The sequence below is a fragment of the Thalassophryne amazonica genome, chromosome 14 (assembly GCF_902500255.1).
Source record: "Thalassophryne amazonica chromosome 14, fThaAma1.1, whole genome shotgun sequence".
Taxonomy (NCBI): domain Eukaryota; kingdom Metazoa; phylum Chordata; class Actinopteri; order Batrachoidiformes; family Batrachoididae; genus Thalassophryne; species Thalassophryne amazonica.
Genome location: NC_047116.1, coordinates 71,778,423 through 71,806,336, shown reverse-complemented (window position 1 = coordinate 71,806,336; position 27,914 = coordinate 71,778,423).

Sequence of the window (27,914 nt, the reverse complement as noted above, 5' to 3'; positions counted from 1 at the left end):
CAAAGGATAGACAGAGGAGGCTGGCCCGTGGAGAGTGTTTTTACTGCGGCTCGAGTGAGCATGTGCAGAAAAACTGCCCCAAACGGTTAAACTCCAACGCTCGCCCTTAGAGACTGGGTTAAGGGTGAGCCATACTAATCACACGGGCATTCCACGGAAATGCGCACGACTCCCAGTCACAATCCTCTGTGGGGATTTAACCCTTACCACTCCAGCACTGATTGACACAGGATCGGAAGGGAACCTACTGGATAGTAGGTGGGCTAAGGCTGTAGGGCTCCCTCTGGTGGCCGTTCCTTCACGATTAAAGGTGCGGGCGCTAGATGGCACCCTACTACCAGAAATCACACACCAGACACAGCCTTTAACCTTGGTTGTCTCTGGAAATCACAGGGAGGAGATTGTGTTCTTTGTAACACCTTCTACCTCCAGGATAACTGTGGGCTTTCCATGGATGGTAAAGCACAATTCCCGGATTGATTGGCCATCTGGGGTTGTGGCTCAGTGGAGCGAAACCTGCCACCGGGAGTGTTTAAGATGCTCGGTGCCACCTTGTGATGAAGTTAAAGAGGAGGTCAGAGTCCCCCCCAATCTCACGGAGGTGCCGGCTGAGTATCATGACCTTGCTGACGTCTTCAGCAAGGATCTGGCACTCACCCTGCCCCCGCATTGACTGTATGATTGTGCCATTGATTTGGTTCCAGGCGCTGAGTATCCGTCCAGCAGACTGTACAACCTCTCACGTCCTGAACGCGAATCAATGGAGACCTACATCCGGGACTCATTAGCTGCCGGGCTAATCTGAAATTCTTTATTCCCGTTAGGTGCAGATTTCTTTTTTGTGGGCAAGAAGGACGGCGGTCTCCGTCCATGCATTGATTATAGAGGGCTGAACGAGATCATGGTCCGCAACCGATACCTGTTACCTCTATTGGATTCAGTGTTCACGCCCCTGCATGGAGCCAAAATTTTCACAAAACTGGATCTTAGGAATGCTTACCATCTGGTTCGCATACAGAAGGGAGACGAATGGAAGACAGCATTTAACACCCCCTTAGGGCACTTTGAGTACCTGGTCATGCCGTTCGGCCTCACCAACGCCCCCGCGATGTTTCAGGCTTTGGTTAACAACTTTTTGCGGAATTTCCTGCACAGATTCGTCTTCGTATATCTAGATGATATCCTCATTTTCTCCCAGAACTCTGAGACTCATGTTAAGCATGTCCGTCAGGTCCTTCAGCGGTTATTGGTAAACCGGCTGTTTGTGAAGGCTGAGAAGTGTGAGTTCCATCGCACTTATTTGTCCTTCCTGGGGTTTATTATCTCCTCCAACTCCGTCGCACCTGATCCGGCTAAGGTAGCTGCGGTGAGAGATTGGCCCCAACCGGTAAATCGTAGGAAGCTGCAACAGTTCCTAGGGTTCGCCAATTTTTACAGGAGGTTCATTAAGGGCTATAGTCAGGTAGTTAGCCCCCTTACAGCCCTGACCTCCACCAAAGTCCCTTTCACCTGGTCGGATCGGTGCAATGCCGCGTTTAGGGGGTTGAAACACTGGTTTTCAACTGCACCAGTTCTGGTGCAGCCCGATCCTAGTCACCAGTTTATCGTTGAAGTGGATGCCTCTGACTCAGGGATAGGAGCCGTGTTGCACCACCCCTGTGCTTACTTCTCCCGCAGGTTAACCCACGCTGAACGGAACTATGACGTTGGCAATCGGGAACTCCTGGCGGTGAAAGAGGCCCTTGAGGAGTGGAGACATCTGTTGTAAGGAGCTGTGGTCCCATTTGTGGTTCTCACTGACCACCGGAACCTGGAATATTTCCAGACTGCTAAGTGGCTGAACCCCAGGCAAGCCTGATGGTCACTATTTTTTGGACACTTCAAGTTCAAAATCACCTACCGCCCCGGGACCAAGAACATCCAGTCTGACGCCCTGTCCCGGGTGCACGAAGAGGAAGTTGGAGCAAGGCTGTTGGACCCACCAGACACCATCTTACCGGAGTCCACTATCGTCGCCACCCTCACGTGGGGCGTGGAGGGAGTGGTCAGGTTGGCCCTGATGCGAAACCCGGATCCCGGAGATGGACCATCCAACAGACTGTACGTGCCACCAGACACTCGGACTGCCGTGTTGGACTTCTGCCATGGGTCCAAGCTCTCCTGCCATTCGGGGGTCCGAAGGACCGTGGCAGTGGTCCGGCAGCGGTTCTGGTGGCTGTCAGTCGAAGCTGACACCAGGGACTACATCCGGGCATGCACCACCTGCACCAGGGGCAAGGCTTCCCATCAGCCGGAGAAGGGGCTCCTCCAGCCGTTACCTGTGCCTTGTCACCCCTGGTCCCACATCGGAGTGGACTTCGTCACGGGTCTCCCTGCATCCCAGGGTAAAACGGTCATCATGACGATAGTGGACCGGTTCTCGAAGGCGGCCCACTTCGTGGCCCTCCCAAAGCTCCCAACAGCCTAGGAGACTGCAGACCTCCTGGTCTACCACATCGTGTGTCTGCATGGTATCCCGACAGACATAGTATCAGACCGTGGTCCTCAGTTCTCCTCGCAGGTTTGGAGGAGTTTTTGTAAGGAGCTGGGGGCCACGGTGAGCCTGTCGTCCGGGTACCACCCACAAACAAACGGTCAAGCAGAGCGGGCTAACCAGGACCTGGAGCAAGCTTAAGGTGTGTCACATCAACAGCCAAGTGTCGTCCTCCACCGGCCTCTCCCCATTCAAGGTCTGCTTGGGGTATCAACCCCCGTTGTTTCCAGCTGTCGAGGGAGAGGTCGAGGTGCCCTCGGTCCAGGCCCACCTCAGGAGATGCCGTCGGGTGTGGAAGAAAGCCCGCTCTGCTCTCCTGAAGGTCCGGACGTGGGCTAAGGACCATGCGGACCGCCGACGAGCCCCGGCCCCAGCTTATCAGCCCGAGCAGGAGATTTGGCTGTCTACTAAGAACATACCTCTGCAGACGGATTCACCAAAGCTAACTGACCGTTACATTGGACCATTTAAAATAGTCAAGGTGATCAGCCCTGCTGCAGTAAAACTGCTACTCCCGGCATTGCTAAAGATTCACCCTGTTTTTCATGTGTCCCGGATCAAACCACACCACACATCAGACCTCTGTACCCCTGGACAGGCGCCACCTCCTGCCCGGATCATCGATGGAGAACCAGCTTGGACTGTCAAAAAACTCCTTGATGTTCGTCGGAGGGGCCGGGGTTACCAATATCTGGTAGACTGGGAGGGGTATGGCCCTGAGGAACGCTCCTGGGTGAAGAGGAGCTTCATTTTGGATCTCACCCTCCTGGCAGATTTCTACAGAGAAGCTGGGTCGGGCGCCAGGAGGCACCCGTTGAGGGGGGGGTCCTGTTATGTGGGCCGCTGAAGAGGAGGTACTGCTGGCCCACCACCAGATGGCGCCCTGCCATGCTGGCACCTTTTGGCCCTTAGAGTGCTAACGGGCCTGTTGGCCTCCTTGGGCACCACCAGGTGCGCTCCGTTGGCTGTCAGCTGGTTGTCATCATCATCATCATCACCCATAAAAGCCTGGGAAGGACACCATAACTCTGCCGAGTTATCAGCTTACCACACAGGTAAACATACTCAGCCATTTTGTGCCGTCTGCACATTCATTGCTACTGACGTCTTTGCAGTTGTGATTTATATACTTGCAGCTTGTAGCCGGGTTTGTGGGAAGTTTGGAGGAGTTGGCGTCTCCACTGCTCACTTCTTACTTGCAAAGTATAACAATTGACACTGCATGTTTTCCAGTTTTCCTCTGCACTCTGGGAGTATTTGGATTTATTCCTTCAGGAGGATTACTGAGTTTTACTGACTGTTTTCTGGGTGTACACACACCCACCTAATCTGTTTTTGCTCCTGCCAGCAGTACCGGTCCGACAGCCTCGAGCGGTGGCCACCTCGGGTACCAGGACTTGGCGGCTCTGGTGTATTGCAGGCCTCCGGCTGGCGGTGGGACTTCGTAGGTTCCGGCTCTTCTCTGGATATGCATCTCCTACCCTCGGACCTGCCCACGTGTCACCATTTTGTTATTAATTGGACTCAGCATATTCGTAACCTGTTTGCATTTTTGCAAAATAAATTGTTATTTATTTGAACTCCTATTGACCGCTCATTTACGCCCCCCTAACGTGGGTCCGTGCATTCACTTTCCCAACAAGAACAGAATCATTGCCAGTAACATGATTGCCTTACATTTAAACAGTACATTCATTGTTCTTATGAAGTTCTGTGTACTCACATTAGGATAAGATAAGACTTTATTGATCTCACAGTGGAGAAATTCACGTTACGTCAGCTTTTAATAAACACACAAGATGAGTGCGAGTAGAAGAAAATGTGCATCAAACACTGTGTGCAAAGATAAGCAATAATAATAATAATACTTGTAACAATACAATAAAATAAGAAAATGAGGTAGAAATAAAAAATATATATACATATATAAGTATATATACATATATAAACATGATTGGAATTAAAAAATAGGAGCATCTTATTTACAAATCAAATCAAATCAAATCAATTTTATTTATATAGCGCCAAATCACAACAACAGTTGCCCCAAGGTGCTTTATATTGCAAGGCAAAAGCCATACAATAATTACAGAAAAACCCCAACAGTCAAAACGACCCCCTGTGAGCAAGCACTTGGCGACAGTGGGAAGGAACAACTCCCTTTTAACAGAAAGAAACCTCCAGCAGAACCAGGCTCAGGGAGGGGCAGTCTTCTGCTGGGACTGGTTGGGGCTGAGGGGAGAGAATCAGGAAAGAGACATGCTGTGGAAGACAGCAGAGATCAATCATTAATGATTAAATGCAGAGTGGTGCATACAGAGCAAAAAGAGAAAGAAACACTCAGTGCATCATGGGAACCCCCAGCAGTCTAAGTCTATAGCAGCATAACTAGGGGATGGTTCAGGGTCACCTGATCCAGCCCTAACTATAAGCTTTAGCAAAAAGGAAAGTTTTAAGCCTAATCTTAAAAGTAGAGAGGGTGTCTGTCTCCCTGATCTGAATTGGGAGCTGGTTCCACAGGAGAGGAGCCTGAAAGCTAAAGGCTCTGCCTCCCATTCTACTCTTAAAAACCCTAGGAACTACAAGTAAGCCTGCAGTCTGACAGCGAAGCACTCTATTGGGGTCATATGGTACTACGAGGTCCCTAAGATAAGATGGGACCTGATTATTCAAAACCTTATAAGTAAGAAGAAGAATTTTGAATTCTATTCTAGAATTAACAGGAAGCCAATGAAGAGAGGCCAATATGGGTGAAATATGCTCTCTCCTTCTAGTCCCCATCAGTACTCTAGCTGCAGCATTTTGTGTTAACTGAAGGCTTTTCAGGGAACTTTTAGGACAATGATAATAATGAATTACAATAGTCCAGCCTAGAGGAAATAAATGCATGAACTAGTTTTTCCAAAATCACTCTGAGACAAGACCTTTCTAATTTTACAGATATTGCGCAAATGTAAAAAAGCAGTCCTACATATTTGCTTAATATGCGCATTGAAGGACATATCCTGATCAAAAATGACTCCAAGATTTCTCACAGTATTACTAGAGGTCAGGATAATGCCATCCAGAGTAGGGGATCTGGTTAGACACCATGTTTCTAAGATTTGAGGGGCCAAGTACAATAGCTTCAGTTTTATCTGAATTTAAAAGCAGGAAATTAGAAGTCATCCATGTCTTTATGTCTGTAAGACATTCCTGCAGTTTAACTAATTGGTGTGTGTCCTCTGGCTTCATGGATAGATAAAGCTGGGTATCATCTGTGTAACAATGAAAATTTAAGCAATGCTTTCTAATAATACTGCCTAAGGGAAGCATGTATAAAGTGAATAAAATTGGTCCTAGCACAGAACCTTGTGGAACTCCATAATTAACCTTAGTCTGTGAAGAAGACTCCCCATTTACATGAACAACCTGTAATCTATTAGATAAATATGATTCAAACCACCGCAGCGCAGTGCCTTTAATACCTATGACATGCTCTAATCTCTGTAATAAAATTTTATGGTTAACAGTATCAAAAGCAGCACTGAGGTCTAACAGGACAAGCACAGAGATGAGTCCACTGTCTGAGGCCATAAGAAGATAATTTGTAATCAATCAATCAATCAACTTCTTTCTTATATAGCGCTAAATCACAACAAACAGTTGCCCCAAGGCGCTCCATATTGCAAGGCAAGGCCATACAATAACCATGAAAAACCCCAACGGTCAAAACGACCCCCTATGAGCAAGCACTTGGCCACAGTGGGAAGGAAAAACTCCCTTTTAACAGGAAGAAACCTCCAGCAGAACCAGGCTCAGGGAGGGGCAGTCTTCTGCTGAGACTGGTTGGGGCTGAGGGAAAGAACCAGGAAAAAGACATGCCGAGAAGGGGGGCAGAGATCGATCACTAATGATTAAATGCAGAGTGATGCATACGGAGCAAAAAAGAAAGAAACAGTGCATCATGGGAACCCCCCCACAGTCTACGTCTAAAGCAACATAACCAAGGGATGGTCCAGGGTCACCCGATCCAGCCCTAACTATAAGCCTTAGCGAAAAGGAAAGTTTTAAGCCTAATCTTAAAAGTAGAGAGGGTATCTGTCTCCCTGATCTGAATTGGGAGCTGGTTCCACAGGAGAGGAGCCTGAAAGCTGAAGGCTCTGCCTCCCATTCTACTCTTACAAACCCTAGGAACTACAAGTAAGCCCGCAGTCTGAGAGCGAAGCGCTCTAATGGGGTAATATGGTACTACGAGGTCCCTAAGATAAGATGGGACCTGATTATTCAAAACCTTATAAGTAAGAAGAAGAATTTTAAATTCTATTCTAGAATTAACAGGAAGCCAATGAAGAGAGGCCAACACGGGTGAGATATGCTCTCTCCTGCTAGTCCCCGTCAGTACTCTAGCTGCAGCATTCTGAACCAACTGAAGGCTTTTTAGGGAACTTTTAGGACAACCTGATAATAATGAATTACAATAGTCCAGCCTAGAGGAAATAAATGCATGAATTAGTTTTTCAGCATCACTCTGAGACAAGACCTTTCTGATTTTAGAGATATTGCATAAATTAAAAAAGGCAGTCCTACATATTTGTTTAATATGCGCTTTGAATGACATATCCTGATCAAAAATAACTCCAAGATTTCTCACAGTATTACCAGAGATCAGGGAAATGCCATCCAGAGTAACGATCTGGTTAGACACCATGCTTCTAAGATTTGTGGGGCCAAGTACAATAACTTCAGTTTTATCTGAGTTTAAAAGCAGGAAATTAGAGGTCATCCATGTCTTTATGTCTGTAAGACAATCCTGCAGTTTAGCTAATTGGTGTGTATCCTCTGGCTTCATGGATAGATAAAGCTGGGTATCATCTGCGTAACAATGAAAATTTAAGCAATACCGTCTAATAATACTGCCCAAGGGAAGCATGTATAAAGTGAATAAAATTGGTCCTAGCACAGAACCTTGTGGAACTCCATAATTAACTTTAGTCTGTGAAGAAGATTCCCCATTTACATGAACAAACTGTAATCTATTAGACAAATATGATTCAAACCACCGCAGCGCAGTGCCTTTAATACCTATGACATGCTCTAATCTCTGTAATAAAATTTTATGGTCAACAGTATGAAAAGCAGCACTGAGGTCCAACAGAACAAGCACAGACATAAGTCCACTGTCCGAAGCCATAAGAAGATCATTTGTAACCTTCACTAATGCTGTTTCTGTACTATGATGAATTCTAAAACCTGACTGAAACTCTTCAAATAGACCATTCCTCTGCAGGTGATCAGTTAGCTGTTTTACAACTACCCTCTCAAGAATCTTTGAGAGAAAAGGAAGGTTGGAGATTGGCCTATAATTAGCTAAGATAGCTGGGTCAAGTGATGGCTTTTTAAGTAATGGTTTAATTACTGCCACCTTAAAGGCCTGTGGTACATAACCAACTAACAAAGATAGATTGATCATATTTAAGATTGAAGCATTAAATAATGGTAAGACTTCCTTGAGCAGCCTGGCAGGAATGGGGTCTAATAAGCATGTTGATGGTTTGGATGAAGTAACTAATGAAAATAACTCAGACAGAACAATCGGAGAGAAAGAGTCTAACCAAATACCGGCATCACTGAAAGCAGCCAAAGATAACGATACATCTTTGGGATGGTTATGAGTAATTTTTTCTCTAATAGTCAAAATTTTGTTAGCAAAGAAAGTCATGAAGTCATCACTAGTTAAAGTTAATGGAATACTCAGCTCAATAGAGCTCTGACTCTTTGTCAGCCTGGCTACAGTGCTGAAAAGAAACCTGGGGTTGTTCTTATTTTCTTCAATTAGTGATGAGTAGAAAGATGTCCTAGCTTCACGGAGGGCTTTCTTATAGAGCAACAAACTCTTTTTCCAGGCTAAGTGAAGATCTTCTAAATTAGTGAGACGCCATTTCCTCTCCAACTTACGGGTTATCTGCTTTAAGCTACGAGTTTGTGAGTTATACCACGGAGTCAGACACTTCTGATTTAAAGCTCTCTTTTTCAGAGGAGCTACAGCATCCAAAGTTGTCTTCAATGAGGATGTAAAACTATTGATGAGATACTCTAGCTCCCTTACAGAGTTTAGGTAGCTACTCTGCTCTGTGTTGGTATATGACATTAGAGAACATAAAGAAGGAAACATATCCTTAAACCTAGTTACAGCGCTTTCTGAAAGACTTCTAGTGTAATGAAACTTATTCCCCACTGCAGGGTAGTCCATCAGGGTAAATGTAAATGTTATTAAAAAATGATCAGACAGAAGGGAGTTTTCAGGGAATACTGTTAAGTCTTCTATTTCCATACCATAAGTCAGAACAAGATCTAAAATATGATTAAAGTGGTGGGTGGACTCATTTACTTTTTGAGCAAAGCAGATAGAGTCTAATAATAGATTAAATGCAGTGTTGAGGCTGTCATTCTCAGCATCTGTGTGGATGTTAAAATCGCCCACTATAATTATCTTATCTGAGCTAAGCACTAAGTCAGACAAAAGGTCTGAAAATTCACAGAGAAACTCACAGTAACGACCAGGTGGATGATAGATAATAACAAATAAAACTGGTTTTTGGGACTTCCAATTTGGATGGACAAGACTAAGAGACAAGCTTTCAAATGAATTAAAGCTCTGTCTAGGTTTTTGATTAATTAATAAGCTGGAATGGAAGATTGCTGCTAATCCTCCGCCCCGGCCCGTGCTACGAGCATTCTGACAGTTAGTGTGACTCGGGGGTGTTGACTCATTTAAACTAACATATTACAGAATACTGTAATGAAACACACACAATACTGTAAACTAACACACATACAGAATAAATCAATACGTTGATCAATTATTATATCATTTACCAACAGGGACTTAGAAGAAAGAGACCTAATGTTTAATAGACCACATTTAACTGTTTTAGTCTGTGGTGCAGTTGAAGGTGCTATATTATTTTTTCTTTTTGAATTTTTATGCTTAAATAGATTTTTGCTAGTTATTGGTGGTCTGGGAGCAGGCACCGTCTCTACGGGGATGGGGTAATAAGGGGATGGCAGGGGGAGAGAAGCTGCAGAGAGGTGTATAAGACCACAGCTCTGCCTCCTGGTCCCAACGCTAGACAGTCACAGTTTGGAGGATCCAAAAAAATTGGCCAGATTTCTAGAAATGAGAGCTGCTCCCTCTAAAGTGGGATGGATGCCGTCTCTCCTAACAAGACCAGGTTTTCCCCAGAAGCTTTGCCAATTATCAATGAAGCCCACCTCATTTTTTGGACACCACTCAGACAGCCAGCAATTCAAGGAGAACATGCGGCTAAACATGTCACTCCCGGTCTGATTGGGGAGGGGCCCAGAGAAAACAACAGAGTCCGACATTGTTTTTGCAAAGTTACACACCGATTTAATGTTAATTTTAGTGACCTCCGATTGGCGTAACCGAGTGTCATTACTGCCGACGTGAATTACAATCTTACCAAATTTACGCTTAGCCTTAGCCAGCAATTTCAAATGTCCTTCGATGTCGCCTGCTCTGGCCCCCGGAAGACAATTGACAATGGTTGCTGGTGTCGCTAACTTCACATTTCTCAAAACAGAGTCGCCAATAACCAGAGTTTGATCCTCGGCGGGTGTGTCGTCGAGTGGGGAAAAACGGTTAGAGATGTGAACGGGTTGACGGTGTACACGGGGCTTCTGTTTAGGGCTACGTTTCCTCCTCACAGTCACCCAGTCAGCCTGCTTTCCCGACTGCACGGGATCTGCCAGGGGGGAACTAACGGCGGCTAAGCTACCTTGGTCCGCACCGACTACAGGGGCCTGGCTAGCTGTAGAATTTTCCACGGTGCGGAGCCGAGCCTCCACTTCGCCCAGCCTGGCCTCCAAAGCTACGAATAAGCTGCACTTATTACAAGTACCGTTACTGCTAAAGGAGGCCGAGGAATAACTAAACATTTCACACCCAGAGCAGAAAAGTGCGGGAGAGACAGGAGAAGCCGCCATGCTAATCGGCTAAGAGCTAGTAGCTACGCTAAGCTAGCGGATTCCCAAAAACACACAAAGTGAATAATGTGCAAATAATCCAGAGGTGATTCAGCAGAAGGAGTGCCCCAATCAAGGCACCAAACAGGCCATGAAGCAGCACAGGCAACGCACGACAACGGTGCTAAAATAAAATAAAAAAAAATAATAATAAAAACGAAAGCGTTAGCAAGCTAGTTAGCCTGCCAACGCTAATGAAAGTTAGCTGATAAAAGTGCTCCGTCGCGATGTTTCGACCGTTAGAGGTTCCTTAGGCGTTGGAGCACAGTAAAAAGTTAAAAAAAAAATTAAAAAGTAAAAAAGTCTTGAAAAAGACTGTTAGTTCAAGTCCAAAGCAGCAGGTAGCAGTCTCTGTGTAAACAGTCCCAACACTAAGAAACACGAAGAGCTGAGTGAATGAACTCAACAACTGTCCTTCACTAATGCCGTTTCTGTACTATGATGAATTCTAAAACCTGACTAAAACTCTTCAAATAGACCATTCCTCTGCAGATGATCAGTTAGCTGTTTTACAACTACCCTTTCAAGAATTTTTGAGAGAAAAGGAAGGTTGGAGATTGGTCTATAATTAGCTAAGATAGCTGGGTCAAGTGATGGCTTTTTAAGTAATGGTTTAATTACTGCCACCTTGAAAGCCTGTGGTACATAGCCAACTAATAAAGATAGATTGATCATATTTAAGATCGAAGCATTAATTAATGGTAGGGCTTCCTTGAGCAGCCTGGTAGGAATGGGGTCTAATAGACATGTTGATGGTTTGGAGGAAGTAACTAATGAAAATAACTCAGACAGAACAATCGGAGAGAAAGAGTCTAACCAAATACCAGCATTACTGAAAGCAGCCAAACATAACGGTATGTCTTTGGGATGGTTATGAGCAGTGGTGGGCACATTTCCGATAATCCGATAACAGATAATTATCGAAGATAACGTTTTCAGTATCGGATTATCTTTTTAGATAACTTTAAAAACCATTATCGGACCAATTATCTTCCAATTAATTTTTGTCCGATAACTTTTAAACCGATAAAATAAAGCTGAACAGCAACAAGCATTTTTAAAATTAGTTCAGCACGCACCTGTTAAAAGTTTTGTAACAGACACATAGTTATAACCTTTGCAAATAGAAGAGAACTGCTTGTATAAAAAGCATCTCAATCCTCTGTAAACAAAGGACTAACAACCCCAAAAGGAAAAAGAAAGAAAAAACATTTCCTTTAACACCATACCGATATGCTGGCAATAGAGGCATACATTTTTAACTTATGGTTCAAATTTTTACCAAACTAATTTTGGACAAGTTATTTAAAATTACTGTCATGTCTGAAGTTTCATAAAGTAAAAATATCAGATATATGTTTTATTTTTAAAGTAATGTGCTAATTTCTAAGGTTTTGTGAGCACATGCTCTGCCCTGCAGTGCATTTTGGGTAGGATGATGTAATCTCAGTACGTCACGACAGGACAAATGCATTTCAGACACTTTGTTCAGGCTCCACGGACAACAGCATTAAATTCTAGTGCCTAAAACTCTCTTGAATATATTCTCTGCGTTTATAGACGTTGATTTTTTTAATTGCGATTCTTAAATTCCACACATTTTAAATGTGAGCAGACAGGGATTATCTAGAATTTGTTTTGAAGGCCTCTACTGCCATCTAGCATCTACTGGCTAGTAGTGTTCATGGCAGTGTCTGGGAACCAGTAGATGGCAGTGTTCTATTTATTTTGACCCCGGTTATGTCAGATGATTGTCAAATCGACTTTTTTGCTTTGCAAGTGGATTTTTTTTTTTTACAAATGAAGTTTAAAAACAAAACAACTGCAAAATAATAATAATAATAATAATAATAACATTATTACAAGACAGCTCTGCAGTGTTTGCACAGGCACAGTGCGAACGGTTGGATGCTGCTTGTAGCTTTCAGCAGCAGGATAACCTCACGACGGCCGACCACAATAATATATCAAACAGGTTTGATTCGCGTTCGACCATACGATCGGCAATCAGGAGGTGGTCGTCAGATGTTGACCGCAGCTTGATACTCCATGAACACTACACGATGCAGGATGCACGATTAACCTGAAACTTGGTCCAAAAAATTCCTCTATGAAAAATCATCTCGCACACTGTAAAGCACGTTTTACAACATCAAATGAATGTTGTAAAGAGAGAATGTGCGCAAACATGCGCACATTCTCTCCACATGCAAAAAATTTTGCGATGACACTTCCAGGGCTCTGTAAAAATGCCTGTTTTTACAAATAAAAAAAATGGAATATTTTACAAAAGCACATTTAAACACCAACACATGACAGACGTCACATTAACGTGTTGGTTTACACAATGAATGACTGAACCAATCAGTGTTTAGCAGAGGCACGTTTACCCAGAATCCTTTGTGATCTGTCTCTTTGTTACAAAACGTCAGAATTAGTGCATTATTCAACATTAAAAGATATATGTTATATTTTAACTTTGTACAAATGACAGAATTGACATTAATAGAGTTATTCTATCAGTATTAATGTTATTTATAAATCAACACCATAACTCAATATGACTTTATTTTTAAAGACCTCCGCATGACCAGAGCTTTGTTGTTGATAGAGAGCTGGCTTTATGGCTGCTCTCAGGGTGTCTCTGTGTTGGGAGGGCTGTAATAAACAAGAGCTTCCAGCAGGGGCTGCATGTTGAAAGAAGAAAGTGTGGTCTTATTGTTTGGGTCTGTTGTTATTTTCAATATTATTAGAAGCTATTAAATTTGTTTTACTAGTAGTTGTAAATGTGCCAGAGATAATATTTGAATTTATCAGTTATCTGTAACTTCCGATACATTTTTGGGTGTTTTATTGTTTTATCTTTATCGAAGATAATTTTTCAGTTATCTGATTATCTGTTATCGAAGTTAATTGTTTGGTTATCTGTGCCCACCACTGGTTATGAGTAATTTTTTCTCTAATAGTTAAAATTTTATTAGCAAAGAAAATCATGAAGTCATTACTAGTTAAAGTTAAAGGAATACTCAGCTCAATAGAGCTCTGACTCTGTGTCAGCCTAGCTACAATGCTGAAAAGAAACCTGGGGTTGTTCTTATTTTCTTCAATTAGTGATGAGTAGTAAGATGTCCTAGGTTTACGGAGGGCTTTTTTTATAGAGCAACAGACTCTTTTTCCAGGCTGAGTGAAGATCTTCTAAATTAGTGAGACGCCATTTCCTCTCCAATTTACAGGTTATCTGCTTTAAGCTGCGAGTTTGTGAGTTATACCATGGAGTCACGCACTTCTGATTTAAGGCTCTCTTTTTCAGAGGAGCTACAGCATCCAAAGTTGTGCTCAATGAGGATGTAAAACTATTGATGAGATAATCTATCTCACTTACAGAGTTTAGGTGGCTACTCTGCACTGTGTTGGTATATGGCATTGGAGAACATAACAAAGAAGGAATCATATCCTTAAACCGAGTTAGAGCGCTTTCCGGAAGACTTCTACTGTAATGAAACTTATTCCCCACTGCTGGGTAGTCCATTAAAGTAAATGTAAATGTTATTAAGAAATGATCAGACAGAAGAGGGTTTTCAGGGAATACTGTTAAGTCCTCAATTTCCATACCATAAGTTAAAACAAGATCTAAAGTATGATTAAAGTGGTGGGTGGACTAATTTACATTTTGAGCGAAGCCAATTGAGTCTAATAATAGATTAAATGCAGTGTTGAGGCTGTCATTCTCAGCATCTATGTGGATGTTAAAATCGCCCACTATAATTATCTTATCTGAGCTAAGCAGGAAGTCAGACAAAAGGTCTGAAAATTCACAGAGAAACTCACAGTAACGACCAGGTGGATGATAGATAACAACAAATAAAACTGCTTTTGGGACTTCCAATTTGGATGGACAATACTAAGAGTCAAGCTATCAAATAAATTAAAGCTCTGTCTGGGTTTTTGATTAATTAATAAGCTGGAGTGGAAGATTGCTGCTAATCCTCCCCCTCGGCCTGTGCTACGAGCATTCTGACAGTTAGTGTGACTCGGGGCTGTTGACTCATTTAAACTAACATATTCATCCTGCTGTAACCAGGTTTCTGTAAGGCAGAATAAATCAATATGTTGATCAATTATTATATCATTTACTAACAGGGACTTAGAAGAGAGAGACCTAATGTTTAATAGACCACATTTAACTGTGTTAGTCTCTGGTACAGTTGAAGGTGCTATATTATTTTTTACTTTTTGAATTTTTATGCTTAAATAGATTTTTACTGGTTGTTGGTGGTCTGGGAGCATGCACCGTCTCTACGGGGATGGGGTATTGGGGGGATGGTAGGGGGAGAGAAGCTGCAGAGAGGTGTGTAAGACTACAACTCTGCTTCCTGGTCCCAACCCTGGATAGTCACAGTTTGGAGGGTTTAATAAAACTGGCCAGATTTCTAGAAATAAGAGCTGCTCCATCCAAAGTGGGATGGATGCCGTCTCTCCTAACAAGACCAGGTTTTCCCCAGAAGCTTTGCCAATTATCTATGAAGCCCACCTCATTTTTTGGACACCACTCAGACAGCCAGAAATTCAACGAGAACATGCGGCTAAACATGTCACTCCTGGTCCGATTGGGGAGGGGCCCAGAGAAATCTACAGAGTCTGACATTGTTTTTGTAAAGTTACACACCGATTCAATGTTAATTTTAGTGACCTCCGATTGGCGTAACCGGTGTCATTACTGCCAATGTGAATTACAATCTTACCAAATTTACGCTTAGCCTTAGCCAGCAGTTTCAAATTTCCTTCAGTGTCACCTGCTCTGGCCCCCGGAAGACAACTGACTATTGTTGCTGGTGTCGCTAACTTCACATTTCTCAAAACAGAGTCGCCAATAACCAGAGTTTGTTCCTCGGCGGGTGTGTCGCCGAGTGGGGAAAAATGGTTAGAGATGTGAATGGGTTGGTGGTGTACAGGGGGCTTCTGTTTAGGGCTACGCTTCCTCCTCACAGTCACCCAGCCAGCCTGCTTTCCTGGCTGTTCGGGATCTGCTGGGGGACAGCTAATGGCGGCTAAGCTACCTTGGTCCACACCGGCTACAGGGGCCTGGCTAGCTGTAGGATTTTCCAAGGTGCGGAGCCGAGTCTCCAATTCGCCCAGCCTGGCCTCCAGAGCTACGAATAAGCTACACTTATTACAAGTACCATTACTGCTAAAGGAGGCCGAGGAATAACTAAACATTTCACACCCAGAGCAGAAAAGTGCGGGAGAGACAGGAGAAGCCGCCATGCTAAACCGGCTAAGAGCTAGTAGCTGCGCTAAGCTAGCGGATTCCTAAAAACACACAAAGTAAATAATGTGTCAATAATTTAGAGGTGATTCAGCAGAGGGAGTGCTTTTGTTCAGGCACGTGAAGATTACACTGTGAAACAAATCGTTATCTAGTTATCTAGATCAATCTAACTACGCAGATTAAACAGCTAACAGATACAGCAAAACACCGCTGTGCTCCGGAACAGGAAGTGATACAATACCGCAGTGAGAGCCAACCACCAGTAGAGGCCTTACAATACAATATGTGAAGTGGACTTTATATGTGATAAGGTGACACTCGTGCTGGAATTTGTAAACAAGTTGTTATTGCACATGATTTGTAGACAGATTAATAGTGCACATGATTTGTAGACATATTATTGCACGTGGTTATTTCACAGTGTTATTGTACAGTCTGACAGCAGCAGGGATAAATGAACTTCGGTATTGTTCCTTCTTGCACTGAGGGTGCCTCAGTCTGTCACTGAAGGAGCTACTCAGCTCCACTACAGTCCAGTGCAGAGGGTGAGAGGAGTTGTCCGTGATGGATTTGAACTTGGCTAACACCCTCCTCTCACCCACCTCCTCCAAAGAGTCCAGAGGACAGCCCAGGACAAAGCTGGACTTCCTGACCAGCTTGTTCAGTCTCTTTTAGAGGATGACATTTTTTGGGAATTCCCGTGGGTCACGTGATTCCTGCGGGATTCTCGCGGGATGGGAGTCAAAATTTTATCAATCCCATGATTGGGATGGGATGGGAATAAAAATGAACGGGAGTGGGCAGGAGCGGGAATGCCAAAAATAGATGATGATTTTCATCTATTTAATGTCACGTTCACACCGGGCGCGATCAGACGCTACAAATTCGCGGGGGTCGCGTGGCGACGGACGCGCCTCCTATGCCCGGTGTGTCACTCTGCTTTTGCTGCGAAAATTCGCCCCGGTGTGTCATCAACTAGGAGGAACTTCCATTCCGCTCGCTGGCTCCGGTTGTCAGTCAAGTTAACATGACGGACCTTGATCACACGGAACGAGTTGTTGTGAAAAGCTCCCAATACAGAGAGTATCATTATTTGCTGCAGGAGCTGAGTGTGGATGACAGCTGCTTTCAGTGGTCCTTCCGCCTCTGCAGGACCCAACTTGAGGACCAACTGTCCCGTTCACACGCGCACATGTAAACAATAAAAAAAAAGAAACTCCGCTGCTTGCTGCAGCTCTCTCTTCCACCAAAAAACTCTGTCATAATTGTGTTTAGAAACCAGTCACCATTTGTTTTATTATACATCTGTGTAGTTAATAAATAAAATAATCTCCATTCACTTGCGCGCACACTTAACATAAAAAGAAAAAGAAACTCCGCTGCTTGCTGTGGGGCTGCTGCTCGCTCCAAAAACTCTGTCATAATTGTGAAATAAAGGAAAAAAGAGACATAAGTCCTGCTCACAGGCTGCTACCAGATACAGGACATGTTCACATCTTCAGTCAAACTCCAGACATCTCCACGTCACTACATATTCAGTCCCTGATTGATCATCATGGCGCGAGACATACAGGAGTGGGATGGGAGTGGGACTGATTTTGAGTGGGAGTGGGATCGGATTTGGAGTCATCTTTACAGGAGTGGGACGGGATGGGATTTATTTTTTTTACTCCAGTCCAGGATTGGGACAGGATGGGATTTTTTTTTTTTTTTCTGGGAGCGGGATGGGACGGGAGTGAAAATCCACTCCCGTGTCATGCTCTAGTCTCTTTCTCTCCCACTCTGTGCTGCCCGTGGCCCAACCGACGACAGCATACAGGAGAGCAGAGGCTATAACAGAGTCATAGAAGGTCGTAAGCAGAGGTCTGCTCACTCCAAAGGATCTCAGTCTCCTCCGGAGGTGGAGACGACTCTGGCCTTTTTTGTACAGGGTGTCAGTGTTGTGAGTCCAGTCCAGTTTGTTGTTGAGGTGAACACCCAGGTATTTGAAACTGTCCACAGTCTCTATGTCCTCCCCCTGGATGTTCACTGGTGGGTGAGGTGGTGGTTTCCTCCTGAAGTCGATCACCATCTCCTTCGTCTTACTGGTGTTGAGACACAATTGGTTGCGCTCACACCAGTCCACAAAGTCTGTGATGACTGACCGGTATGCCAGCTCATTCCCCTCAGACACACAACCCACAATGGCGGAGTCATCAGAGAACTTCTGGAGATGGCAGCTGTCCGTGTTGTAGGTGAAGTCCAAGGTGTAAAGGGTGAAGAGGAAAGGCGAGAGCACCGGTGCCCTGGGGGGCCCCAGTGCTGCACCTTACCACCTCAGACTGACAGCCACGCAGCTGCACGTACTGTGGGCGGTCAGTGAGGTAGTTGATGGTCCAGGCGGCAAGATGTCCATCCACTCCTGCATCCTCCAGCTTCCCCCGCAGCAGCGCCGGTCTGAAGGTGTTAAAAGTGCTGGAGAAATCAAAGAACATGACCCTCACAGTGCTCCCGCCGGTCTCCAGGTGGGTGAGCGCCCACTGCAGCAGGTAGATAACAGCATCATCTACCCCGATGTTGGGCTGTAGGCAAACTGCAGTACATTCAGGATGTCGCTCACCACGGTGCGGAGGTGAGACAGGACGAGCCGCTCCATGGACTTTATGAGGTGGGAGGTCAGGGCAACTGGTCTGTAGTGGGCTGGTTTCTTGGTGTGCAGTATTTTGGGAACTGGGACCACACAGGAGGTCTTCCACAGATTGGGGACCACCTTCAGCCACAGGAGCTGGCCTCTCACCTCAGTCAGAATCACAGTGAGGGTGGAGGGAGGGGGGAGCTGAGGGGTGAGCTGAGGTGGGCTGGTGCTGAATACAGTCTGGGGAGAGGAGGGACAAAGTCCGGGGTGCAGTGGAGGTAGCCAGGGGGAAGAAGGTGGGGGGTCAGAGGGACTGGAGGGTGGCTGCTGGAGACGCGTGGAGAGCTGGGAGCAAGCAGAGGGGCAGGTGTGGAGGAGCCAAAATGGTTAAAGTAACTGTTTAGCTCCTCTGCAAACTGAAAATCTCCATCTGCAGTCCTGCTGGCACCCTGCCCAAATCCGGAGGCGGTCTTGAGGCCTCTCCACACATCCCTGATGTTATTCTGGGCCAGCTGCTCCTTCATCTTCCTTCCATACTCCTTCTTGGCTGCCTGGATCCTCCACTGGAGTTCCTGTTGGACTCTGCGCTGCTCCTCTCTGTCTCCTGAGTTGAAAGCCCTCTTCTTCTGGTTCATCAGGACCTTCAGCTTGGGGGTCACCCAGGGGTGGTTGTTGGGAAAGCACCGTACCCTCCGGGTAGGCACAGTGCTCTCCACACAGAAGTTCACGTAGTCCGTGACACACTGGGTCAGGCTGTTGATGTCTTCTGTGTGACAGTTTTGAAACATGCTCCAGTCTGTGGTTCTGAAACAGTCCCTCAGCTTTCAGTGGCCTCTTCAGTCCAGAGTTTCACTGACCTTTTCTGCACTGGCTCCCTTCTCACCCTGGGTGTGTATTGGGGGAGCAGGTAGACGAGGTTGTGATCCAAGTGTCCGAATGGTGGGAGGGGGCGGAGGTGTAAGCGTCCTCCACATTAGCATAAAAAAGGTCCAGTATTGTATTGTCCCTGGTTTTACACGTGACGTACTGGGTGAACATAGGGAGTGTGGCAGAGAGGGAAGTGTGGTAAGTCCCTGGTGATGAGGAGGAGAGTGCAGGGGTATTGTGTCTGCAGCCGTGTCACTGTACTGTGAATCTGCTCACAGCCAGTGGTGGCGTCTGCAGAGGGAGGAATATATGCGCAGAGCACAATCACACTCCCAAACTCCCGTGGGAGATAGTACCTCCTCATGCTCACTGCAAGTAGCTCCACGTCCGAGGAGCAGATCTGATCCTTCACGTGAACATGAGCTGCGCTGCACCATCTCTCACTCACATAAACAACGAGCCCCCCTCCTCTTTTCTTTCCACTCTCCACCAACAACCTGTCCGCACGGATAAGTGTGAAGCTGTCCATGTTAATAACAGAGTCCGGTACATGTTCATCCAACCACGTCTCCGTGAAGCACATGAGACTGCAGCCCTTATACAGCCTCTGGAAACGGGTTAGCGCTGCTAGCTCTTCGGACCTTACATTCCCCATGAACACAGACAGAATATAACTCCTTCTCCGCTTTGTCCGGCCACCCCTGCAGCCTCTCTGTCTCCATCGTATGTCTGCAGGTATGTCCAGGTGCTCAACATAGTGGGGACCCGGCCCACTGTACATAGAGTCTCTTAGTCCAAGCAGCTTATCCTGGGTGTAAACAATGTGGTGTCCGGAGCCGAAGACAAAGGGATTTCCCCGTGCTGCCTCAAAAAGTGCCGAAAGAAGCAGAAAGCTAAGCACACGAGTTACAAAAGTGGGTTTCCCATGTGCACACTTGCACAGGGTACAACCCACTACAAATAAAAACAATAAATCACTATTAAAAAGTATTAAAAATAGCGAAAGTAGGAAAAGAGGGGGCAGAGCTGAAGTAACAGGCTGCTGCATTGACAGCGCCATCTTCAAAAAAAAATTGTGCTTTACAAATTTCTATTGATTTATGCATGTCAAGTCAGGTTTTTTTATGTAGCACATTTACAATAACCAAAGCTGCCCAAAGTGCTTCATAGGTACAGAATTAAAATAGTATAAAAATACAACAATACAAAAATAAAGAATCCAAGCACTAACAAATACAATAAAATTTTAATACAAAAGTATATGTAAAGGTATTGAAGGCCTGTGCAAAGAGATGGGTCTTCATTGATGACTTAAAAACATTTAAAGAGGACTCAGATCTAATATTAAAAGGAAGGCTGTTCCACAATTTAGAAGCACCTACAGAGAAGGCATTGTCTCCTCTGGTTTTCAAATGTGTTCTTGGCATGTTGAGAAGCAGCAGATTGGTGGGCCTCATCATCCTTGAAGGAGCATAAGAGGACAACAGCTCAGATAGATAAGGTGGAGCCAAACCATTCAGGCATTTAAATACAATGAGCAAGATTTGAAATCAATGTGATAGCTGACTGGAAGCCAGTGCAGAGATGACAGAACAGGCGTGATGTGTTTGCTGCACCTGGTGCCTGTCAGTAAGCGAGCAACAGAATTCTGCACAAGCTGTCAGTGGCTAAGGGAGGATTGGCCAATCCACAGTACAGTGAGTTGCAGTAATTGAGTCGCAACATGATAAATGTGTGGACAACACGCTCAAAATCTTTGCGGGGGAGGTAAGGTTTCACCTTGCTTAGGAGTCGCAGTTGAAAAAAGCTAGCTTTAACCACAGAATTAATCTGTTTGTCCAACTTAAACGAGCTGTCTATTATGACTTCAAGGCATTTTTACCACAGACTAGGAGAAAGGTGCCAAGGGGCCAAGAACAGTCAGTGGATGATGGGGAATTGGGATGGCCAAACATAAGTCAGTTTTGTCTTCATTCACTTTAAAAAAAAATTGAGCCAGCCAATTCTTCACATCCTGCAGACAAGCCAGCAAAATCACTGTGCTGCCAAGCTAGTAGGAACTTCTTTTCAATCCAGACTTTACCTTGCTACATATTTCCCCACCATTTTGATTTTGTCCTGAAGTCACAGGTGCACTTAAGCATGTTCTGCAACTACCCAGTCAACTGCCCCATCCTGCCGACAACGCCAGTTTGTGACCGGATGACTTATTTTTGTGGCAGGGATGGCGGTGGAATTCGAACACCGGATTACTCGCACTGGAGACCAAGACTCTACCAGGTCAGCCAAAGGGGAATTCTCCGCTAGCCAAGCTAACAGAAACAACTTTACAATCCGGACTTCACCTTGCTACACTTCAATGCATACGTCAACACCTAGTGATAAGATGAGGTCCAATAAGTGTCCTTTCTCGTGGGTGAGAAACGTACCCATTAAAACCATCAATTAGATTTAAGAAGTCACTGACCAGAGGTTTATTCTCACAACACAAATGAATGTTAAATTCACCCACTATTAAGCGAAGACAATTGCACTTCAAACAGCTGCAGCTCAAAGCTGGAATATATGGCTAAAAGAAACTGCAGTGAAAACAGGATTTAAACATGGACGCTACGCCACCACCTTTTCCTGAAATATGTGGAGAGCTTAGAAAGGCACAGTTGGGAGGGAGAAGTTCAGAAAACACGGTTGACTCACTGGGACGTAGCCATGTCTCCGTCATACACATGAAATCCAACTTGTAAGAAGTAAATAAGTTGTTGATGAAAAAAGTCTTGTTGTGGATTTTCTGTACTAATTTACCCACTAAGCTTATGGATTCCATATCCACATTTGTCATTAGCCCTACATGTTCTCTAATCACCTGCTCCATAGACTGCTGTAGAGTCCTAATGTTACCCTCTTTGTAGAGCTCTATCCATGTTTGCAGCTAAGATGGCTGTGCCTTCACCGAATGCCGAATGGCCCAGTAGGCCATTCGCATCAGCAAGCCACGGCGACCCAAAAAAGTAGGCCACTTATCAATGAAACTAAAGCCTTGTTGTCCACAAAATTGCACTAACCACATATTCAATGATGTCAGCCTGCTAAAGCCTCATCATTACCTCGGGATGTCACAAGTCCTCTTTAAGTACTTTTGTTTTACTTCTGAGTGTCTTATCCTAAAATCATTGGTGCCAATGTAAATAACTATGTGACTATATCTAGTGCTGCGTTTCTTTGGCTGTCTGCCGTTGTCCAATGTCAGCACCCTGAGGTGAGAGGCATTGTCGTGTGCTCTGGCCCCAGGAATACATTTAACGTCATCTGGCATCTGTAATCTAACTTTGCGTGTGATAGACTCCCCTATCACTAACGCACAGCATTTCAGCCTGGATATAGGGGTAGAAATCACCCGCGGACTTGAAGGGCTAACAACAGGCATGTCCAAGGCTGAAAAAGGTTTACAGATTGCAGTGGCGATTGTTAACCCGGTGCCACAACCGGGCACCAGGCCCTATGCACCGTCTTCCACCTAACAACGCTCTGAAAGCCATCGTCTTTAGCCGGCATTGCTAAGCTTATGCTAACGGATGTGCTAGCTGGTCCGACACGAAGCTACGTAACTTTACAGACCTAAGAACCTGGTCTATCTTATAGACACAGTTCTCTAAAAGAGCCACTCTTTCTGTTAACATCGTGCAAGATTGATGTAGAGAGTAATGTCATGTAATTTGTGCACCAGAAAATCCACACGTGTACCCAAGGTAGCGCAAGCCAACTGCTATTGAAAACAGTAACCAGTCCTAAAGGTACCTTCACATATGACACGAATGCAGGCAAATCAGGCCGATCCAGGCCAAAACAGGCCAAACGGGTGACACCCAAAAAAATGTCAAGTCACGTTCAGGAGGGATAGAAATTTGGCCAGGCATGAAAAAATGGCATCCAAATTACGTCAAAACTACTTCACAAATTCTCACCAAATTTGCACCACAGATAGATACTGGGGCATGAAAGTCTCCACTGAATTTTGGAGGTGATCCACAACTGGATTGGTGGGTGTCAGAAATGTCTGATTGCTCTTGTTTTTTTTTGTTTATGAACAGCCTGTATCCCACAATTTTTCATATAGAGGATTCATATCCTGATAGGCAAGAACTGATTGAATTTCCAAGGTCATAGGTCAAAGATCAAAGTCAGGAAAAATCTTGAAAAATTGGAAAAATCCTTATTTTTAACATTGAACTAATGTACAAAAATTCATAACTCTATCAAAAAAGATCAAATGTCTTTCATATTTGAGAGTCTTTGGTATCCATGATATCCTTTATTGAGTGACAAAGTTTGATCAACCAATGTTCCATTAAAATTATCCGAAAAAGAATTCAGAAACCAAAAAAAGTCTGAAAACAACACAAAAAAACTTTGATTCAACTGCATGAACTAAATACATATTCCTGACATTTGATCTCATCTAATTTAGCCCATGAAAAGCCACTTCTAACAGGACTTTTACATAGTAATTTTTGTGGAATTGGAAACTAGTGTTGGCAGAGGTTTGCGCTCTATGAGTACAATCACAGAAATATTTAACCCTAACTTTAAGATTTATGTAATTTTATTACATGACAAATTCCCATTTACGTTTTTTTTTTAGATGATTTTAATACAAACCTACCAAATAAACCTTACATGATGCATATTATGAATTGCATAATAATTATGTTATCTATACAAGATAAATTGCAGAGGTAACATAATTATTATGCAATTCAAACAATATACTTTATGTATTTTAAGTAAATACTATCATTATTATTGATTTAGAGTAATTATATTTTATTAATACTAAATGCATAAAGCTGAGGATTATGCATTTCAAATGAATAGGATTTATTACAGTAATGAATATGCATCAAGTAATGTTTATTTGGTAGGTTTGTATTAAAATTATCTAAAAAAAAGTAAATGGGAATCTGTCATGTAATAAAATTACATAAATCTTAAAAGTTAGGGTTAAATATTTCTGTGAGTGTATGATGCTCTGGTTTGGATCTGATTTAGTAGCTTTTGAAAATCTCTTTGTTGTGTGGGCCGCTGAAGAGGAGGTACTGCTGGCCCACCACCACCAGAGGGGGCCCTGCTTGGAGTGCGGGCTCCAAGCACGAGAGGGCGCCAGACCCAGAAGAAGTGACAGCTGTCACTCATCCTCTGCACCAGCTGTCACTCGTTCATCATCACCACCATAAAAGCCGGACTGCAACTCCACCTCCCCGCCGAGAAATCGACTACCATTACCAAGGTAATTTCTCTGCTGACTAACACTGTGTGTGTAATAACTTGAACTTCTATTGCAGCCGTTTTCCTGGAGTGTTGCCTTATCTAGAGGATTGGCGTTTGGTGTGACAGCGACGGCTTCGCCTCACACCCCATCTCAGATAAGTGGTTGACCAGGAGCTGCACGAGTGTGTGTGATTTGGAGGTGGAGGTGCTCCCTCCTAACTGTGTTCGGACTGAGAATTACTGAGTGTGCGGACTCACACTCACTCATCATATTTCTGCTTTCTGCCAGCAGTACCAGGGTCGACAGCCGAAGACAGAGGCCACCTGGGGATTCGGGACTTGGCGGCTCCGGTGTTCTTCAGACCGTTGGTGGTGGAAGCCGTGTGGGACGCGGCTTCTCTCTCGTCGGGGGTCTCCTATCTTCGAGCCTGCCCACACGTCACCTGGAGTTACATTAACTGTGCAAATTACTGTACGTTTCGTTGTGTATTATCACAACATTAAATTGTTACCTTTTTGGCTTATTCATTGTCCATTCATTTGCGCCCCCTGTTGTGGGTCCGTGCTACGACACCTTCCCAACAGGATTTCTCGGCCATCGTCATGGATCCCGAGGGGCGTCAACCCGAGCTGGAACGGCCAATGGAAGAGCCAGGAGCGCAGGCGTCAGCGGGAGGCGTGTTGAGTGAGCTGCAGCAGATCTTAACCGCCTTCACGGCTCGGTTAGATTTAGTGACTGAGCAGAATGTCCTCCTTAATCGGAGGGTGGAGGCTCTCACCGCCAGGGTGGAAGCGCGCGATCAGGGCGCTGCTGCAGCCACTCCTCTGGCTGGTCCTGGGCCTGTATCAGACGTTCCACTGGTCATTCAACGAACCCCCCCACCGTCCCCTGAGGCATACATAAGCCCTCCGGAACCATACGGGGGCTGTGTCGAGATGTGCGCAGACTTCCTCATGCAGTGTTCGCTCGTCTTTTCACAGCGCCCTGTCATGTACGCATCAGACGCTAGCCGGGTGGCTTATGTTACTAATCTGCTTCGAGGAGAGGCACGCGCCTGGGCTACGGCGCTTTGGGAGCAGAATTCACGGCTCCTAACGTCTTATACTGGGTTTGTACGGGAGTTCAAATAAGTGTTTGATCATCCCAACAGAGGCGAGACCGCTTTGAACGTGCTGCTGTCGATGAGACAGGGGCGCCGTAGCGCAGCCGAGTATGCAGTCGACTTCCGCATCGCGGCAGCGAGGTCCGGCTGGAATAACATTGCGCTCCGCGCCACCTTTGTAAATGGACTGTCCCCGGTCCTTAAGGAGCACCTACTGGCTAAGGAGGAACCGCGGGATTTTGACGGGCTTGTCGATTTAGTTATACGCTTAGACAACCGTTTAAACGAGCATCGTCGGGAGCAGGCCGGGGGGCGTGACCGGGCACGAGCCGTCCCTCCCCCTTCTGGTTCCGTCAAGGTGACGTCGTCCCCACGCTTCACTGCCAGAGAGCTCCATGTGGCTACAGCTCCCCCTGCTGAGGAGGCTATGGACACGAGCAGGGCCAAAGTAAAAACAAATGTCAGACAAAGGAGGCTGGCCCGCGGGGAGTGTTTTGTCTGCGGCTCTTGCGAGCACATGCAGAAGGACTGCCCTAAACGGTCAAAATACAACGCCCATCCTTAGAAACTGGGCTAAGGGTGGGCCATAACACACACGCGGGAAAACCCCGCAAATCTGCACGAATCCCAGTAACAATCCTTTGTGGGGATTTAACCCTTCACGCCCCAGCACTGGTAGACACGGGGTCTAGGTCTGTGCCTAGGTCTGAAGGGAATCTGCTGGACAGCAGATGGGTAAAGGAAGTAGGGCTCCCTCTGGTGGCTCTGCCGGCACCATTGCAGGTGCGAGCACTAGATGGCACCCTGCTTCCATTAATCACACATCAGACACAACCAGTGACTTTGGTTGTGTCTGGGAATCACAGGGAGGAGATAGTGTTCCATGTAACACCATCTACCTCCCGAGTGATTTTGGGCTTTCCATGGATGGTGAAGCACAATCACCGGATAGATTGGCCGTCCGGGGTTGTGACGCAGTGGAGCGAAACCTGCCACCGGGAGTGTTTAGGATCCTCGGTTCCTCCCGGCACTACAGCTAATGAGGAGGTCAAAGTTCCCCCCAATCTATCGACGGTGCCAAAGGAGTACCATGATCTTGCTGACGTTTTCAGCAAAGATCTGGCGCTCACTCTTCCCCCGCACCGACCGTATGATTGTGCCATCGATTTGGTCCCGGGCGCTGAGTACCCGTCCAGTAGGTTGTACAACATTAAATTGTTACCTTTTTGGCTTATTCATTGTCCATTCATTTGCGCCCCCTGTTGTGGGTCCGTGCTACGACACCTTCCCAACACACTTTCTTTTTTCTTTTTCTTTTTCTTTTTTTTTGGACTGCTGCTGGTCTTTGCTATTTTAAAAATGCAGCTGTTAAAGTGCTGCTGAAGAACACTCATGTTGATCACTCTTTATCTGAAAATTACAGACCTGTATCAAACTTATGTTCTCAAGGTTGTTGCTAAATAGCTAATGCATCAAACATGAAAATATTTAGGTGGAAAACAACATCAACACAGTGACTGCATCATATCTGACACTGAGGACTTTTTTGACCATCAATATAAAAAGCTTGTTTGCCAGGAGAATGTAAATTTGCACGCACACACCCTTGTTGGCTCATCCCATGAGGGTGATACCACTGATCTCTATTTAATACTGGATAACTCATTGGCCCATATTTTTGAAGCAAACTGGCCGCCATGTCACCGCTCTGATGTTCCACTCCTGAACGCTCTTTTCTATTGATCTTTAATGAGGTACACGCAACTTTATTCTTTGTAATTTTGTTACAAAATACCTTCATATGCAGCTATAAACTGCGAAAATTGCATGATCAATGGCTGTGGATGAACATTTCACCTGTGAGTATGATGGAAATGGGAAGTAATAATACAATAACATGCTTTTGGAGGGCGGCATGCATTTTCAGAGGCCCGATGTCCATGCCCAGTCGCCCAAATGACAGATATTCACCCAAGTTAGACTTACTGAGATACTCAACATGTGGAATCACATTAACAATATTTAATGTCATTTCAAAACGCAGGGCACCCAGCAAACGTTTACATAAAAAGTTGGCTCACTTTAACTTTTGTCGTGTTGGCTGGAGCACGCTGCTCTCCAAATTCGCCAGTGTGTCCTTTATCAAGCTGGCTGCTTTGGCTGCTGTTTATTGTCGTACTATCCATGATAAAATCATCCAGAATATCCATATTGGGACCAACACACACTTCTTGC